We start from the raw sequence: 19378 nt of genomic DNA, 5'->3' as shown, positions 1-19378 counted from the left end.
TGGGTCCTGCCTGTCCCCAACAGACATACTCCCTGTCCTGAAAATCTACAATTGCTCCCTCAGCCTCCACAACCCTTTGGGTGAGTAGAGAATTCCTGCTTTGGACTACCCTTTGTGTGATATGGGTTAGATATCAAATTTGGGTCCTCACTTGTTTTCCTACCTCTTCTGCTGAAATTAAATTGAAATTGTGCTATTTAGATGGTGCAATTTCTCCTTAGCTCTCTCCAAAAGTGCCCCTCTAAAATAGGTCCTGATTGACAGGGGCTGCTTTGTCAGGAGAACTGCCAACCAGTTCTTGGTCATGTAACAGTTAAGGGCATCTTCAGATCACATTTGCTTTTGAGGATAAGCAAACCAAGGATTGTTCCCAACAAACTGATTTGTTGCTATTAATTACCTCAATTTTCGAACTTAATCAGATTAAAATTAGCTCATTATGAAGAAACGAAGGACAAAATTCATTGCAATGCTTGACAAGGCATCTGCTCAACCTTTCCAACTGGTTTTCATATTGTTGATTCAAGGACATGAGTGTGATTATTGGAGTGAGACTAGTTCTGAGCACTAATCTCAACACGCATCATACACATCTCACACCCGAATGCAGAGTGTCAGCCTCTGGGCCTTAAGGGGCATAGCACGATGGAAGATGTAGAAAGGAAGGATTTGCACTTAAACAAGAAATAAAGAAATAGGAGTCAGACTAGGAGCCTGCTCCATTATTTATTCAATTAGATCGTGGGTGATCTTCTACCTCAACTTCACTTTCTTCCTGATCCCCATATCTCCTGATTAGTGTTGAAAAATTTATCAGTCCCAACCTTAAATATACGCAACCGCTGGCAGCCCAGGGTCACTGCAAAACCAACTCCAGCGACCCTTCTATCACCCAGACTGAGATCAGTGAACAAGCTACCCTCTGGAGTAGAGAATCCCAAAGGTGCACAAGCCTCTATGAAGAAATTTCTCCTCATCGCAGTTTTAATGGTACCTTTCACAGCCACAGGGTGTCCCAAAGCACTTTACAGCTAATTAAGTATTTCTGATGTGTAGTCACCATTATAATGTAAGAAATGCAGCAGCCAACATTACGCACAGCAAGCTCCCGCAAACAGCAATGTGATCATCTGAATTAGATAATGGATGAGGGATAAACAGTGGCCAGGATAGACTGGACAGAGTTCATCTGTTCATCATCAAATTAGAGCCATATGATCCTTTACATCTATCTGAGAGGGCTGGAACCTCAGTTTACTGTCTCTCCTGAAAGACAGCATCTTTGACAATGCAGCACTCCTTCCGTACTGGGAGTGTTAGCCTGGGATTTGTGCTGAAGTCTTTGGAGTGGGGCTTGAGCCCACAGCCTCCTGGTTCAGAGGTGAGAGTGCTACCGAGCCACAGCTAACAAGGTAGAATTCACAGAATCACAGAATCACACAGTGTAGAAGAGGCCCTTCAGCCCATCGAGTCTGCACCGACATGTGAGAAACACCTGACCTACCTACCTAATCCCATTTACCAGCACTTGGCCCATAGCCTTGAATGTTATGATGTGCCAAGTGCTCATCCAGATACTTTTTAAAGGATGTGAGGCAACCCGCCTCCACCACCCTCCCAGGCAGTGCATTCCAGACCATCACCACCCTCTGGGTAAAAAAGTTTTTCCTCACATCCCCCCTAAACCTCCTGCCCCTCACCTTGAACTTATGTCCCCTGGTGACTGACCCTTCAACTAAGGGGAACAGCTGCTCCCTATCCACCCTGTCCATGCCCCTCATAATCTTGCACACCTCGATCAGGTCGCCCCTCAGTCTTCTCTGCTCCAACGAAAACAACCCAAGTCTATCCAACCTCTCTTTATAACTTAAATGTTTCATCCCAGGCAACATCCTGGTGAATCTCCTCTGCACCCCGTCCAGTGCAATCACATCCTTCCTATAATGTGGCGACCAGAACTGCACACAGTACTCCAGCTGTGGCCTCACCAAGGTTCTATACAACTCCAACATGACCTCCCTACTTTTGTAATCTATTCCTCGATTGATAAAGGCAAGTGTCCCATATGTCTTTTTCACCACCCCACTAACGTGCCCCTCTGCCTTCAGAGATCTATGGACACACACAAAGAATAAAGAACAAAGAAAAGTTCACCACAGGAACAGGCCCTTTGGCCCTCCAAGCCTGCGCTGATCATATTGCCCGTCAACTAAAACATTTTGCACTTCCGGGGTCCTTATCCCTCTATTCCCATCCTATTCATGTATTTGTCAAGCTGCCTCTTAAACACCACTATCGTACCTGCTTCCACCACCTCCTCTGGCAGCGAATTCCAGACACTCACTACCCTCTGTGTAAAAAACTTGCCCCACACATCTCCTCTATAGTTTTCTCCTCTCACTTTAAATCTATGTCCCCTAGTAATTGACTCTTCCACCCTGGGAAAAAGCTTCTGACTATCTACTCTGTCCATACCACTCATAATTTTGTAAACTTCTATCAAGTGGCCCCTCAATCTCCGTCGCTCTAATGAGAACAATCCGAGTTTCTCCAACCTCTCCTCATAGCTAATAACCTCCAGACCAGGCAGCATCCTGGTAAACCTCCTCTGCACCCTCTCCAATGCCTCCATATCCTCCTGGTAATGTGGCAACCAGAATTGCACGCAATATTCCAAGTGTGGCCTAACCAAGGTTCTATCAGCTGCAGCATGACTTCCCAGCTTTTATACTTAATACCCCTGTCAATGAAGGCAAGCATGCCATATGCCTTCCTGATTACCTTATCCACCTGTGTTGCCACTTTCAGTGACCTGTGGACCTGTACACCCAGGTCCCTCTGCCCGTCAATGCACTTAAGGGTTCTGCCATTTACTGTATAATTCCTGCCTGTATTAGAACTTTCAAAATGCATTACCTCGCAATTGTCTGGATTAAACTCCATCTGCCATTTCTCCGCCCAAGTCTCCAACCGATCTATATCCCGTTGTATCCTTTGACAATCCTCTTCACTATCTGCAAATCCTCCAACCTTAGTGTCATCAGCAAACTTACTAATTAGCCCAGTTACATTTTCCTCCAAATCATTTATGTATACTAAAAACAGCAAAGGTCCCAGCACTAATCCCTGAGGAACTCCACTAGTCACAGCTCTCCATTCAGAAAAGCACCCTTCCACTGCTACCCTCTGTCTTCTATGACCAAGCCAATTCTGTATCCATCTTGCCAGCTCACCTCTGATCCCGTGCGACTTTACCTTCTGTACTAGTCTACCATGAGGGACCTTGTCAAAGGCCTTACTGAAATCCATGTATATAACATCCACTGTCCTTCTATCGTCGATCATCTTTGTCACTTCCTCGAAAAACTCGATCAAGTTAGTAAGACACGACCTCCCCTTCACAAAACCATGCTGTTTCTCACTAATACGCCCATTTGCTTCCAAATGGTAGTAAATCCTGTCACGAAAAATCTTCTCCAATAATTTCCCTACCACTGACGTAAGGCTCACCGGCCGGTAATTTCCTGGATTATCCCTGCTACTCTTCTTAAACAATGGAACAACATTGGCCATTCTCCAGTCCTCTGGGACCTCACCCGTAGCCAGTGAAGAGACAAAGATTTCTGTCAAGGCCCCAGCAATCTCCTCCCTTGCCTCCCTCAGTACTCTGGGGTAGATCCCATTTCGCCCTGGGGACTTATCCAGCTTAATATTCTTCAAGACGCCTAACACCTCCTCTTTTTTGATCTCAACATGATCCAGGCTATCTACACACTCTTCCCTAGACAAATCGACCGCTAAGTCCTTCTCTTTGGTGAATACTGATGAGAAGTATTCATTTAGTATCTCTCCCATTTATTCTGGCTCCACACACAGATTCCCACCTCTGTCCCTGGGTGGGCCTACCTTTTCCCTGGCTACCCTCTTGCTTTTTACATATGTATAAAAGGCCTTGGGATTTTCCTTAATCCTGGTTGCCAATGACTTTTCATGACCCCTTTTAGCCCTCCTGACTCCTTGCTTAAGTTTCTTCCTAATTTCTTTATATTCTCCATGGGCTTCATCTGTTCCCAGCCTTCTAGCCCTTACGAATGCTTCCCTTTTCTTTTTGACTAATCTCACAATATCCTTCATTATCCAAGGTTCCTGAAACTTGCCATACTTATCCTTCATCCTAGCAGGAACATGCCGGTTCTGAATTCTTATCAACTGACGTTTGAAAGCCCCCCACATGTCAGTTGTTGATTTGCCCTCAAACATCTGCCTCCAGTTTGGATTCCTCAGTTCCTGACTAATATTATTATAATTAGCCTTCCCCCAATTTAGCACCTTAACCCGAGGACTCCTGTTATCCTTATCCACCAGTTCCTTGAAACTGACTGACTTATGGTCACTTTTCCCGAAATGCTCCCCTACTGAAACTTCGACCACCTGGCCAGGTTCATTCCCTAATACCAAGTCCAGTATTGCCCCTTTCCTAGTTGGACTATCTACATATTGTCTCAGGAAGCCCTCCTGGATGCACCTTACAAATTCTGCACCATCCAAACCCCTAACACTAAGTGATTCCCAGTCAATATAGGGAAAGTTAAAATCACCCACCACAACAACCTTATTGCTTTTACATCTTTCCAAAATCTGCCTACATAACTGTTCCTCAATCTCCTGCCGGCAATTGGGAGGCCTATAGTAAACCCCCAACACTGTGACTCCACCCCTCCTATTCCAGAGCTCTACCCATATTGCCTCGCTGCATGAGCCCAACGAGGTGTCCTCCTGTCGTACAGCTGTGATATTCCCCTTAACCAGCAGTGCCACTCCCCCACCTCTTCTACATCCCTCTCTATCCTGCCTGATACATCTAAATCCTGGAACACACCAAGGTCCCTTTGTTCCTCAGAACTTCCTAGTGCCATGCCGTTCACTGAATACTTCCTTGTCAAATTACTCCTTCCAAAGTTTATCACCTCACACTTTTCAGGGTTAAATTCCATCTGCCACTTATCTGGCCATTTGACCATCCCATCTTTATCTTCCTGTAGCCCAAGACACTTAATCTCACTGTTAACCACCCGGCCAATCTTTGTGTCATCCGCAAACTTACTAATCCTACCCCCCACATAGTCATCTATGTCGTTTATATAAATGACAAATAATAGGGGACCCAGCACAGATCCCCGTGGTAACCCACTGGACACTGGCTTCCAGTCACTAAAGCATCCTTCTGTCATCACCCTCTGCCTCCTACATGTAAGCCAATTTTGAATCCACCTTATCAAATTACCCTGTATCCCATGTGCCTTTGCCTTCTTTATAAGTCTCCCATGTGGGACCTTGTCAAAGGCTTTGCTGAAATCCATATAAACTACATCAACTGCACTACCCTCATCTACACACCTGGTCACCTCCTCAAAAAATTCAATCAAATTTGTTAGGCATGACCTCCCTCTGACAAAGCCATGCTGACTATCCCTGATCAAACCTTGCCTCTCTAAATGGAGATAGATACTCTCCTTCAGAACTTTCTCCAATAGTTTCCCTACCACTGATGTGAGACTCACTGGCCTGTAGTTCCCTGGCTTATCTCTACAACCCTTCTTAAATAGCGGAACCACATTAGCTGTTCTCCAGTCCTCTGGCACCTCCCCCGTGGCCAGAGAGGAATTAAAGATTTGGGTCAGAGCCCCTGCGATCTCCTCCCTTGCCTCCCTCAGCAGTCTGGGACACAAATCATCCGGACCTGGAGATTTGTCCACTTTTAAGCCTGCCAACACCTCCAACACCTTGTCACTCCCTATATCAATTTGCTTAAGAACCTCACAGCCTGTCTGCCCGAGTTCCATACCTTCATCCTCATTCTCTTGGGTGAAGATGGACGTGAAGTATTCATTCAACACTCTGGCGATGTCCTCTGGCTCCACCCATAGATTGCCCCCTTGGTCCCTTATAGGCCCTACTCTTTCCCTGGTTATCCTCTTCCCATTGATATACTTATAGAATATCTTGGGATTTTCCCTACTTTTACCAGCTAGAGCTTTCTCATATCCCCTCTTTGCTCTCCTAATTGCTTTCTTAAGCTCCACCCTGCACTTTCTGTACTCCACTAATGCCTCCGCTGATTTGCTTCCCTTGTACCTGCTAAAAGCCTCTCTTTTCCTTCTCATCGTAACCTGAATATCACTGGTCATCCATGGTTCTCTGGGCTTGTTACTCCTTCCTATCACCCTAGATGGAACATGATGATCCTGTACCCTCCCCATTTCCTTTTTGAACACCTCCCACTGTTTCTGTGTAGATTTCCCCACAAGTAACTGTTCCCAGTCTACCTTGGCCAGATCCTGCCTTACTTTACTAAAATCCACTCTTCCCCAATCCAAAACATTTTTTTGCAACTTGTCGATTTCCTTGTCCATAACAAACCTATTTGTCAATAAGAATTGTCAAACTATCCCCACTCCAGCCCAGGCAACAGTGGTTAAGCACACTGTCCCAGTTCAGTTTGTTCACTGATCTCAGGCTTGGTGATAGTAGGGTTGCTGGAGTTGGTTTTTCAGTGACCCTAGGCTGACAGAGTTCTTGCTCCCACTGAGAATTCCTGTTGTGTTTGAATGTTGTCGAGGAATTGGGATTGGGCTCAGCTAGAATGGTAGATTATTAATCAACACTCATTGACTGGGCTGACCCACTGGGAAGGATGTTGGTGATTGTTGACCAGGCCTCAGAATCATGGAATCTTACAGCATAGACCGGAGGCGATTCGGTCTACTGTAGCTGTGCCATCTCTGTGAAGGAGCTGTCCAATTTAATGGAGCTTTACTCCCATAACCCATTAGTCCTCTTCAAGTACATGTCTAACTGTCTTTTGAAATATCTTTTGGAATCTAATTCCAAAATAACTTTCAGATAGAGTGTCCCAGACCTTAACAATCCATTATCGGAACAATCTTCTCCTTATTTCCCCTCAAATTCTTTTCCAATTATTTTCATTCTATGATCTCTGACCTCCTTGCCATTTCTCCCTTTTTGTTCTATTGAAACTGTTCATGGTTTTGAATGCCTCTATTAGGTCTCGTCTTAACCTTCTCTGCTTTAAAGTGAACAATTCCACTAATCTCTCCACATGACCGAACTCCATCATCCCTGGTAACATCCTGGGAAACACCCTTCCTCAAGCTAAATCCTAAACTGTGGTGCCCAGAATTGTACACAATTGTTTAAATGGCAAAAACAAGAAGCAAGAAGGGAAAAATAAATTGCAAGATACTTTGCACTGACTTGGCAGCAAATAGCCAACAGCAGTGAATTCTAAGATGAGAATACTCTCTGCATTCATCCCTGTCCATCACCATAACTTTACTGAAAATGCAACAGGAGCTTTGTTTGCCACATCACGTTCATTGATAATGCCTTTAGCATGCTAAATCTCCTAAGGTGCTTCATTGGAGCATAATCAGAAAATAGTTGACCCGTGCAGGCCAAAGGAGGAGATGTTTGGACTGTTGGCTTAAAGCTTGGTCAAAGGTCTAAAGGAATGCCTTAAGGGAGAGAGAGGCGGAGAGGTTAGGGAGGAAAATTCAGAGCTTGGGCCTAGCCTGCCTGGAATAATCTTGCTATGTTAAAGGCACGGTTTAAGTGCAAGTTATTGTCGTTATCTCAATGTTTGGTCCCATTAGATGAGTGACAGCCCCTTGCAGCAACAACAGGGAATTAGTTTGTCTGACTTCAATGCGTTCTCATGAATCTCCAAAATGCCTCCTCATTAGCTTCAGTGCTGTAGCTCTTCTTGACATTCAGGACCCGTTAAATCATTGTCCAGGATGGTCTCCACACAACCCCGAGTGAATGACCTTTCCTTCTCAATCGAAAGGCAAATCTTTCGCCTGCAGTTTAGGCATTTAATTATTTATATCTGTGAAACGATCCGCTGTGCTTTGACATCTGACGAAGGGACACACTGCCGTGTTGCATCCTTTCAAATGGGAGCGTTGTGCTGAAGCAGAGCAGTCAGCTGGAATTTGTAGCTAACTCTGACGTTTGACACATTCTAATTAATGAACAATTGGGAGGATGAACAAAGCATGGCCTTCTATTAATGTTTGAATGCTGACCTGACAGGGGAATGTCAATGGAGCTGGATGTGTTGTGAGGATCTGTCCGTGTAATGACTGCCACTAAAACCAAAACACACACACACACACACACTCTGTCACCAAATCAAGGAAATGAGGATCCCTTGCAGGTACCTTTCTGTTTTAGATATCCTCAGTGGGATCTTTTGGTCCTGCCAGCATCGGGAAGAAGGATGGGCAGGGGAGCTGAGTTTGGCTTGAGGCCAAAAGTCAGTTTCCTGCCAGTCAGGAATTAGAACGCTCCGTTTTACTACTGCGCACATAAGTGGCGGTGCACCTGGCGAGGGAGACTTTATCCATGACCAATAGTGAGTTGCCGCTGCGCTGTCCTCTTCAGGGAGTGTCTGTAAATGCCAGCCTATGCTTGAGGCCGGGGTGGTGGCAGAGCAAGTTGTGTGGAGGATTGTCCCAGGAAGGGAGGAAGGGTTAGTGGGGAAGGGCGGAGCAGTGGCCGGGCAAAAGGTGGAAGGGATGCTGCAGGCTTTCCGGGTGCCCTTTAAATATGGCGACTGGACCTTTGACCCCCATGAGGTAGCGGCGGGGATGGCGAATTCCTGCCTGCACTCGCCGCGAGTATTGGTGAGTTCCTCATGGATACATATTTAATGAGCTGACCAAAGCAAGGTCACATGTGGTTACTGTCCCGCCCCTCCAAGTGGGAATCACTTGCACTTCCATGCCCGCCACTGAACCTAGGCTTCAGAGCAGAAGATTCTGCCCCTTGTATTGGCCTCATGGTGACTAAAATAGTTACGGCTGGGCTGTATTTGGCTTCATTTCATTCAGTTCTAAACAACTGCCTTGTATGTTAAAACTCTCATCCCTCTGTTCAAATCACTCCCAGCCTGACCCCTCCCTATCTCTGTAACTCCCTCCAGCCCCACACCCTCTTAGATCTCTACACTCCTCCAACTCTGAACTCCTATTCATTCCCCAATCATCGTTGGCCATGCCTTCAGCTGCCTATGCACTAAGCTGTGCAATTCCCTTCCTAAACATCTCCGTATCTAGATCTCTCTCTCTGTGCTGAAAACCTACCTTGTTGACCAAGTATTTGGCCACCAGTCCTGACGGCTCCTTCTTTGACTCAATGTCAATTTTTCCTGACTAAGCTCATATGAGGTGCCTTAGATGCAAATGGCTGTTGTTGTTGGATTCATCAGTAATTTAGGTTATGAAGGTTGGTTAAAGAACCTTTGCTTGCTTTGGAGAATGTAGGCGGAATTGCCTCTTGACATTCAATGGCATTACCATCACTGAATGCCCCACTATCAACATCCTGGGGGTTATCATTGGCCAGAAACTGAACTGGACTAGCCATATAAATACTGTGCCTACAAGAGCAGGTAAGAAGTTAGGAATCGTGCAACGAGTAACTCACCTCCCGACTCCCCAAAGCCTGTCCATTATCTACAAGGCACAAGTCAGGAGTGTGATGGAATACTCTCCACTTGCTTGGATTAGAGCAGCTCCCACAACACTCAAGAAGCTTGACAACATCCAGGACAAAGCAGCCCGCTTGATTGGCACCCCATCCACAAACATTCACTCCCTCCACCACCGACACACAGTTGCAGCAGTGTGTACCATCTACAAGATACACTGCAGGAATTCACCAATGCTCCATTGACAGCACCTTCCAAAACTACGACCACTACCATCTAGAAGGACAAGGGCAGCAGATAGATGGGAACACCACCACCAGCAATAAAAAAAAGTTAAAAGTCCAATGATGGCCATGAAACCATTGTTGTAAAAACCCATCGCTCATTCAGGGAAGGAAATCTGCCAACCTTAGCTGGCCTGGCCTACATGTGGCTCCAGACCCACAGCCAAGGGCAATTAGGGATGGGCAATAAATGTTGGCCGAGCCAGCGATGCCCACATCCCATGAATGAATTAAAAAAAAACACATCCAAAGTGATCTCACCTACTACCAGTTCAAGGGACTTTGCCATTCACCCTCACCCTCTCACACAGCTTCATTGTCCTCATCCTGTCCATGGGACCACTCACCACCCACACATGCCAGGCAAGTGTCCTGCTTACACTCTCTTCATCTCTGTTCATGCGGGACAAGCTGGCACACAGCAATAGGGAGAGGTCGCAGACTGGTGGAAGGGTGCTTGAAATCAAGGTCCTCATTCACTTTGAAAACACAGCCATCAGCTGGCTGGTGAGGATTCGGACCGGTCCTGTGCTGACTGTGAGGTTGGCGTTGCTCTACCAAGTGAGGATCCAGCAGTGCCGGACAACCAGGCCGTGAGTGATGTGTCCTCTTTCACAGGCCCCTGCCATGCACTAATTATCTCCCCTAGCTTTCATAGGCACTGCTGCCAAACAGCCGATGGAGTCCATGACCCAGGGCCTCCAATCAAGCCCTGAGGGAAGCTCAGAAGAGGAATCTGCTAAAACTCTCCCTGATGTCCCGTCATAGCGCTCGCCCACACCCTCCACCAGCGCAGAGACACACATCTCGGTGGGACCTAGCTTTAGAGTAGTCTCTGGATCATAATCTGGTGAGCACATCGCACAGTCTGATCCACAGCAGGTGGAGGCAGGTCCCCGGCACTCAGAGGACTGCTGGAGGCCAGAATGTTGCTGAGTCCGAGTCCGATGACGAGCCTCTGGAGTTGGTCATGTCACAGTTATTCGAGCTGCAAAGGCAGGATAGGGAACATCAGGAAGGGATGTCCGCTGCACTCCTCAGATTGCATGGCACGTTGGAGGAGCCCATTCTCTTTCAGGCTGAGGTGATGGCGCCGGATGCCAATGCACTGAGGTCATCACTGGTAGAATGGCGATGCCATGGAAACCTTGGTCCAGGACATCGCTTCTGCACTGCTGCGTGGGCTGAACTCCATCACCATCGACATAGTTGGCCTCCAGCAGTATGTATGCGAGAGGGGTACAGGGCAGCCCGAAATCACTGCAGCTACCCCTTCTCCCCAAGGAGTCAGCCAGGGGACCTTGAGCACCAATAGGGAGGAGGATCAGCAGGTGCACACCCCGGGGTCATCCATTCAGATTGTATATCCTGGGTAAACGCGAGCTCTAGCTGCATGCCATCACTGTTTACTCTTGCATCAGTCTCTCCCCGTTATTGATTGCAAGCAGCAATTGAGGAGAACACAGGAAGATGGTTTATTGAGACAGAGGGCAGAGCACTAGATCATACGTGCTCACTCAGAAACCTCCAGAGCTAGACTTCCAGTTCCCAGTTGCCCACATTGTACAGCCACATGATCAGTACACTTACATTCTCTTAAAGGGATAGGGCACCCCACTTTACCACACCAGCTGACTCTGGGAGTGTCCATCCCATCCAAACCCCCTCTTCCTGTGGCCTCTGCAGCTCCAGCTCCACAGGCCGAGGAGGGTGCCACAGCCACGCAGCAGGACCCCGAAAGCAGGCCGGGGCCCTCCAGGTCTCGGCCCTCCAGTGGACACCCATCAAGGTCATTGCAGACAGGGCATAGCAGTCAGCAGGCTGCCTCCACCTCCACTGTGGATGTCCGGGGAGCACCAAGACATAGCAGCAGGGTTAGGAAAGTTAAAAAGATGTAGTTGCAAAGCCTGGGCACAGGTGTTAATTACTCGTGCATAATGTTCACTATTTTAAATAAACTCCCAAGACTATCTCCCTGCCTATTGCTCCTTGTTCTGATGAGCAGTGTTGGTGGCCATAAGGAACAGAAGTAGGCCTTTTGGCCCATCGAGTCTACTCCGCCATTCAATGAGATCATGGCCGATATGATAACCTTCAGCTCCACTCTCCTGCCTTTTCCCCATAACCCTTGATTCCCTTACTGATTAAAAATCTATCTCAGCCTTGATTATACTTAACGACCCAACCTCTACAGACCTCTGTGGTAAAGAATTCCACAGATTCACTGCCCTCTGAGAGAAGAAATTCCTCCTCATCTCTGTCTTGAATGGGCAACTTCTTACTCTGAGATTATGCCCTCTGGTCCTAGTCTCTCCAACAAGGGGAAACAGCCTCTCAGCATCTACCCTGTCAAGCCTCCTAATAATCTTATATGTTTCAATAAGGTTTCCTTTCATTCTTCTAAACTCCAATGAGTACAGGCCCAACCTAATCAACCTCTCCTCATAAGAAAATCCCTCCATACCCGGGATCAACCTAGTGAACCTTCTCTGGACTGCCTTCAATGCCAGTATATCTTTCCTTAGATAAGGGGACCAAAATTGTTCACAGGTGTGGTCTAACTAGTGCCTTGGATAATTTTAGCAAGACTTCCCTATTTCTATACTCCATTCCCTTTGAAATAAAGGCCAACATTCCATTTACCTTCCCTATTACCTGTTGAATTTGTATGTTAGGTTTTGGGATTCATGCACAAGGACCCCCAAATCCCTCTGTGCTGCAGCTTTCTTCAGTCTTTCTCCATTTAAATAATATTCAGCTCCTCTACTCTTCTGCCAAAGTGCATAACCTCACATTTTCTCCACATTATATTCCATCTGCCAAATTTTTGCCCATTCACTTAACTATATCCCTCTGTTGACTCTTTGTGTCATCCTCACCACTTGCCTTCCCACCTATTTTTGTGTGATCCGCAAACTTGGCGATGGTACATTCACTTCCCTCATCTAAGTCAGTAATATATATTGTAAATAATTGAGACCCCAGCACTGATCCCTGTGGCACTCCACTAGTTACAGTTTGCCATCCCAAAAATGCCCCCCTTATCCCAACTCTCTGTCTTCTATTAGTTCACCAATCCTCTATCCATGCTAATATTCTACCCCCAACACCATGGGCTCTTATCTTATTCAGTAGCCTTATGTGCGGTATCTTATCGAATGCCTTTTGGAAATCCAAATACATTACATCTACTGGTTCTCCTTTATCTATCCTGCTTATTACCTCCTCAAAGAATTCTAATAAATTTGTTAGGCATGATTTCCCCTTCATGGAACCATGTTGACTCTGCTTGATTAGATTATGTATTTCTTAATGCTCTGCTATCATATCCTTTATAATAGACTCCAACATTTCCCAATGACACACGTCACTCAGATGTGAAACCATTCTGCACAAGATATAGGCAGGTGTCTCAGTCCAGGGTCTCTTCCCTGTGCTCTGTGCAGCCTTCAGACCAAAATGACTGTCTGGCCTCACACTCCCTGGACACATTACTGATGCCTGCACCTCAACGGTGCTGGTCATTGCTGCCAGAATGTAGTGGGCAGGCTTCACAGAGTTCCGTCATTCTCTCTGTGTGCTCTCAGCACCTTTAAGGTGGGGCTGGGCCCCATCACTTAAGCATCTGTGACCAGTGACGCTGTGCTCCTGAAGGAGTCAGGTGCTGAAGGCAGACAAAGGATCAGGTGCTTCATGGCTAAAGTTTCATGGCTGCATCTCCAAGATATGATTCTGATCACAGAGCGCAAGCGAGCTGCCCTTGGACAGACAGGAGTCAGATGTTCTCAGAGGCTATGTGAAGATTTATGGAGTGCCCTCACTGCATGTCATCATCATCTTCCCTCAATCGAGTGACAATTAGGGCCTCCACTGTGTCTCCATGACAGGAGCATTCTCACAGAGAGTACGTGTGCAGCCATAAGCCAGGCTGGAGTCAAACATTCATAGATGTGATGTGAGGATCTATGGTGTTACCTCACTGCATGTCATCATCATCCTCCACAAATCTAGCAGCTATGAGGGCCTCCCGAGTGCATGTCTGGCCAGTGCGAGGGCCTCATTGCCATCATCCTACCCTTTGAGGACCTCCCCATCCTTATCCCCGTCGGCATCTTGCTCATTGGAGGAGATGTGCAGCTCCTCCATCTCCTCCTCAGCCAGCTCCTCACCCTGTTGCAGAGCCAGGTTGTAAAGGGTGCAGCAGGTGACAAAGATGTGTGACATCCTCTGTGGTCTTTATTGCAGGCTGCACCAGGCTGGTCCAGGCACTGGAATCTCATTTTCAGCATCCCAAAGGTTTGTGAGTTGCACCATGAGCCTCATTATACCTTTGCTCTGCTGCCGTCTGAGGCTGCACAGGAGTCATCAGCCACAGCCTCTGCAGGTAGCCTTGTCCCTGAGGAGCCACCCCTGCAGCCTCTGTGCACGCTGGAAGATGTCAGGGATCTGTGAGCGACTGAGGATGTAGTGGTTGTGCTCAATCTCTGGAAGCCATGCACAGACCTGCAGGATGTGTTTGTGGTGGTCGCACACCAGCTATACATTCAATGAACGGAAGGCCTTGTGATCGACATAGTTGACCACTTGTTGTGACGGAGACCTGAGCGCCACATGAGTGCACTAGATCACACCCTGCACCTGTGGGAAACCTGAGATCTGGGCGAATCCAATCGCTCTTGCAACCTGGCTGTCCTGGTCCCAGATGAAATGCACAAAGTTGTGTGCCCTCGCAAAGATGGCATCCATGACCTCATGAATGCACTTGTGTGTGGCGGCTTGTGATATCCCACAGAGATAACCTGTGGAGCCCTGAAAGGAGCCACTGGCATAGAAATTGAGCGTCATGGTCACTTTCACAGCCACTGGCAGTGGATGCCCTCCATGTCCTTGTGGTGCCAAGTCCTGCAGCAGCTGGCAGATGTGACCGACCAGGTCCTTAGGCATGTGCAGTCTTCGGCGACACTGGTTCTCGGTCATCTGCAGGAATGAAAGGCGCCGTCTATAGACCCTGGGTGTTGCTCGGCACTGACCAGCTATGGCTCGCTGTGGCTCTTCAGCAGCGTGTGTGGGAGTCTCAGCTGCCCCTTCCTCCAAAGGGTGCAGCTCCTGCCACTGTGCAGCCAGGAGCCTCCATCGTTCTCTCCTCTGTAGACTCCCCAGTCTCTGTAAACCACGAGGCATACAGCTAGTTCACCAGGCTCCATGCTCCTGATCTACTTCTCCTGCAGGATGAAAGAGAGAGAGACATGTGGGTTAGCTTGGGTAAACTAAGAACTTCTCTTGGTTAAGTCTGAAGGCCCCTTAACACACCCCGGAGAGTGCTGGCTACCAATTGGACGGCCAGAGTTTAGTGCGCTGCATGGCTGCCTGAAACCCCACCCTCCTCAGCCCCACTCCACCTGACTGACTGGCGGCAGCTTTGCCCATTGGACTGCAGGCTGTGCTCTCAGCTCAGGCACAGGCATTCTCCTAATCCACACAGCAAGGCTACACTGTTAGCTTGAACCATGGGGGAGACTGGTCCAGACCGGGATGCTGACATTGCAGAGGCTGTGAGCACCTGTACCAGTGACTGCTACATGGCCAGCTTTAGCAAGGGGATTGTACAATGTGCCCAGTCATACAACTATTCTGCAGTCCACTAAAATACTCATTAGTTTGCAGTCTGTGCCCGAGGGGTGAAAAGCTCTGGAGCGCTTGGTGGAACTTTCCTGCCTCTGTGTTGCTTGATGGGCAAGAGACCCACCTCCATGCATGTCAATGTAGCTGCATCTGTCTCAGCTACAGAGAAATGGTCACTTTACATAAAGTTTCCCTAATGTGTGGTTGTTTCCCTCGCCCCCACACTGCACGTGCTTGTGCACTTCCTTCAACTGCAGGGCAGCCCTTGCTCCCCACCCCAAGTTTCCTCAACCTTGAAGTCCAACGGGCGATCCGAGCGAGAGCTGAGCAACGTTACTGTGCGCTCACCTCTGACTTCCCCTCAAAGTGCAGCCCTCCAAGTGCACGCCTTATATACGCTGCTGTGAAACACCTCCGCATTCAATTACCCCAATGTGGGCGAACGATCTAGCCAAGGGCCCCCCCGATGATTCTGGTGAGCTCGCCTTATAATGCAATGCAGATGTTTTACCGGGTGAACGGACGATTGCAAACTGGTTTCACAACAGCGTGAAACTGATTTCTGGCCTTCTCGCCATATTTGCCTGCTCACGCCACCGAGCATGCCCGACGCCAGCGGGCATCGGCGATTCCGCCCTGTGGGTGGTTTATTATTAGTCGCAGTCAATACACAGACTTTGAGACTTGAACACACAATCCAGGCTGACACCCCAGGGCAATGCTGAGGAAGTGTTGCGTTGTTAGAGGTGCCGTCTTTCAGATCAGGTGTTAATCCAAGGTCCCATCTTCCTTCTCAGGTGGATGTGAAAGATGCCCTGGCACTATTTGGAAGAGGAGGACAGGGGTCTTCCCCAGTGTCCAGGCCAACTCTTAATTGGTTCATGCAAGGTGCTATATAAAGGCAAGACTTTTTCCTTTGTATGATAGGTTGCCGGGGAGGTCCACTGAAGTGGGCAGTATGGGCTGATCACTCTCAGCCAGCAAGATCTACCATGCTTCAACTCTGCAGGTATGTCTGTTTCAAGTGGTTCTACACAAATGAAGCTTATGGCCAGGCCTTTAGGTGAGGAATTAGCATCTTAGTAACTGTTTCAGTTATGGCTCAGTTGGTAGTGCTCTTGTCTTTGAATTACCAGGCTTCAGATTCAAATCCCACTCAAGATCTTGAACACACAAATTAAGGCTCGCAGCCCAGTATTTAGGGGGTGCTGCATTGTTTGAGGTGCTGTCTTTTGGATGAGGTGTTAACCTGATGCCCCATCTGCCCTTGCTTGGGAGGATGTAAAAGATTCCATGGCACTATTTCGAAGGAGAGCAGGGTGTCCTGGCCAATAGTTATCCTCAACATCACAAACAAGCAGATCAACTGCCCATTATCACAGTATCACAGTATCCTTAAAGTGTAGAAGGAGGCCATTCGGCCCATCAAGTCTGCACTGGCTCTCTGAGAGAGCATTCTACCTAGTCCCACTCCCCTGCCTTATCTCCGAAACTTTGCACATTCTCTCTTTTCAGGTAGCAACCCAATTCCCTTTTGAATACCTCAATCGAACCTGCCTCCACCACCCTTTCAGGAAGTTTGTTCCAGATTCCAACCACCCTCTGGGTGAAAAAACTTTTCCTCACATTACATTTACTCCTTTTGCCAATTATTTTGAATCTGTACCTTCTCGTTCTTGATGTTCTCCTGAGTGGGAACAGTTTCTCATTATTTACTCTGCCCATACCCTCAGGATCTTGAATACCTCCATCAAGTCTCCTCTCAGCCTTCTTTTCTCCAGGGAAAACAGTCCCAACCTTTCCAATCTATCCTCATAGCTACAGTCCTTTATCCCTGGAATCATTCTTTTGAATCTCCTCTGCACCTTCTCCAAAGCCTTCACAATCTTCCTCAAGTGTGGCGCCCAGAACTGGATGTAGTACTCCAGATGAGGCCTAACTAGTGTCTTATACAAGTTCAACAGGACCTCCTTACTCTTGCACTCACTGCCCCTATTAATAAAGCCTAATATACTATATGCTTTATTAACTGCTTCCTCGACATGCTCTGCCATCTTCAATGACCTATGTACGTATACACCAAGGTCCCTCTGTCCCTGCACCTCCTTTAGAGGCTCTCTCCTTATTTTATACTGTCTCACCATATTCTTTCTGCCAAAATGAATCACCTCACACTTCCCTGTATTGAACTTCATCTGCCACTTGTCTGCCCAATCCACCAGCATGTCTATGTCCTTTTGAACTTCTGCATCGTATTGCTGTTTGTGGGAATGTGCTGTGCGCAACTTGCCTGCCGTGTTTACTGCATTACAACCGTGACTATTCAGAAGTATTTAATTGGCTGTGAGGAGCTTTAAGATATCTGGTGGCCATATAGCGTACTATATAAATGCAAGACTTTTTTCTTTAGGTGAGGATTTGGAGCCTTTTAGATGAGGAGTCAGTAACTTCAGAAAGAGAAGACCGACAAAAATAAAATTCCTTGCTAGCATTGACCATATTTGGGATAAGAATTGTATTTAACACGTTATGTCACCAATCTACAGACCAGAACCATAGTGCAATCCAAACTGATGTGTCGTTCATTAGCAATCTGACTGGGATTTGAAGGCTGTATATATAGAAACACCATATATAATCTTGATTGCTTCTAATTAACCCAGAACCAAGTCTGCTGCTCTGTTCAGTGTAACTGTAAAAGTGCAACATGGTTGAAAGAGAGAATATGTGTCACAGCTCTCAGAGGTCGCTGGCGCTAATCACTTTGTCATCAGTACTCAGTGAGTTATTGGGTATTAAGAAAGAGGTGATTTAAAAGTGACTATGGAACTGTCAGATTGTTTAAAATACCTATATGGTTTGTCATGAATGTATATAATATTACTGGAAAATATTTTTCTTTTAAAATAGAGGTTTACTCTGTGGCTGTGTCTTAATTGGATTAAAGACAGCTAGTCTGGGTGCTTTGATGTGTACTAGTTTTTAGATGTAAACAGAGAGGTAGCGTGCATTTGCATTTTTTGAATAGAGCATTCAAGAAGTGGGGTGAAAACTGATACCTACCTAGCAGATACCAAGCAATATGTTTATATTTCTAATAAAACTGGTGCACATCACACCCAGGTCACTTTGCACTTGCACCCGGGCAATGAGTTTCAGTGAACTTCAGAGGGTAGTGAGGAGTCAACCATGTGGAGATAATAAGAGGGGATTTATTGTTAGAGAGGTTTAGTTCAGAGTTTGGTGATATGATGAGAATTTACATTCAATGGGCTGTGCTAGGTATAACTTCAGCAGTTTGTGTGTGTAGAGCAGAGGCAATATGAGATCAAAAGCTTTGCCTGGTGTCTGGTTAAGTCTATGGGTTGCTGTTGCCTTAATGGAGATTAGTTTGGGAATTTGTTATAAGTTATGATGGTAGTAATTTGTAGCCATGTGTATATATTAAACTTGTGTAAATTAATAAAATGTTTCATTTAGCTTAATATAAAACCTCTATAGAACTGGGGTCTGATTCCTGAATTTAGAGCTGCATTTCAAACATAACACTTAAAATTATAGGTTATGACAGTTGTTCAAAGTCTCCCTCTGGGATTTTTAAAAATAACTCAGCCTTTACCAACTGCATCGGTCATAACAGGTTCACTGATGCCACTTAGGGATGGAAACCTGCTGCTCTTACTTTTGGAACCTATGGGCGGGATTTTCAGCCCCACCCGCTGCTGGGATTGTCCGGTCCCGCCGAAGGTCAATGGACTTTTGGCTAGTCCGCTGAATCCCCCCGCCACAATGCGGCCGTCAATCCTGGCCTGTATATGATCCCGTTTGTATCGCCACATGGTTGACTCTTCACTACCCTCTGAAGTTCACTGAAGCTCATCGCCAGGGTGCAAGAGTAAAAGGGGCCTGGGTGTGATGTATACAAGTCGTTCAAGGTGGCAGGGCAAAGGTTGAGAAA

The sequence above is a fragment of the Cetorhinus maximus genome, chromosome 6 (assembly GCF_964194155.1).
Source record: "Cetorhinus maximus chromosome 6, sCetMax3.hap1.1, whole genome shotgun sequence".
Taxonomy (NCBI): Eukaryota; Metazoa; Chordata; class Chondrichthyes; order Lamniformes; family Cetorhinidae; genus Cetorhinus; species Cetorhinus maximus.
Note: the sequence above shows the minus strand (reverse complement) of the source record.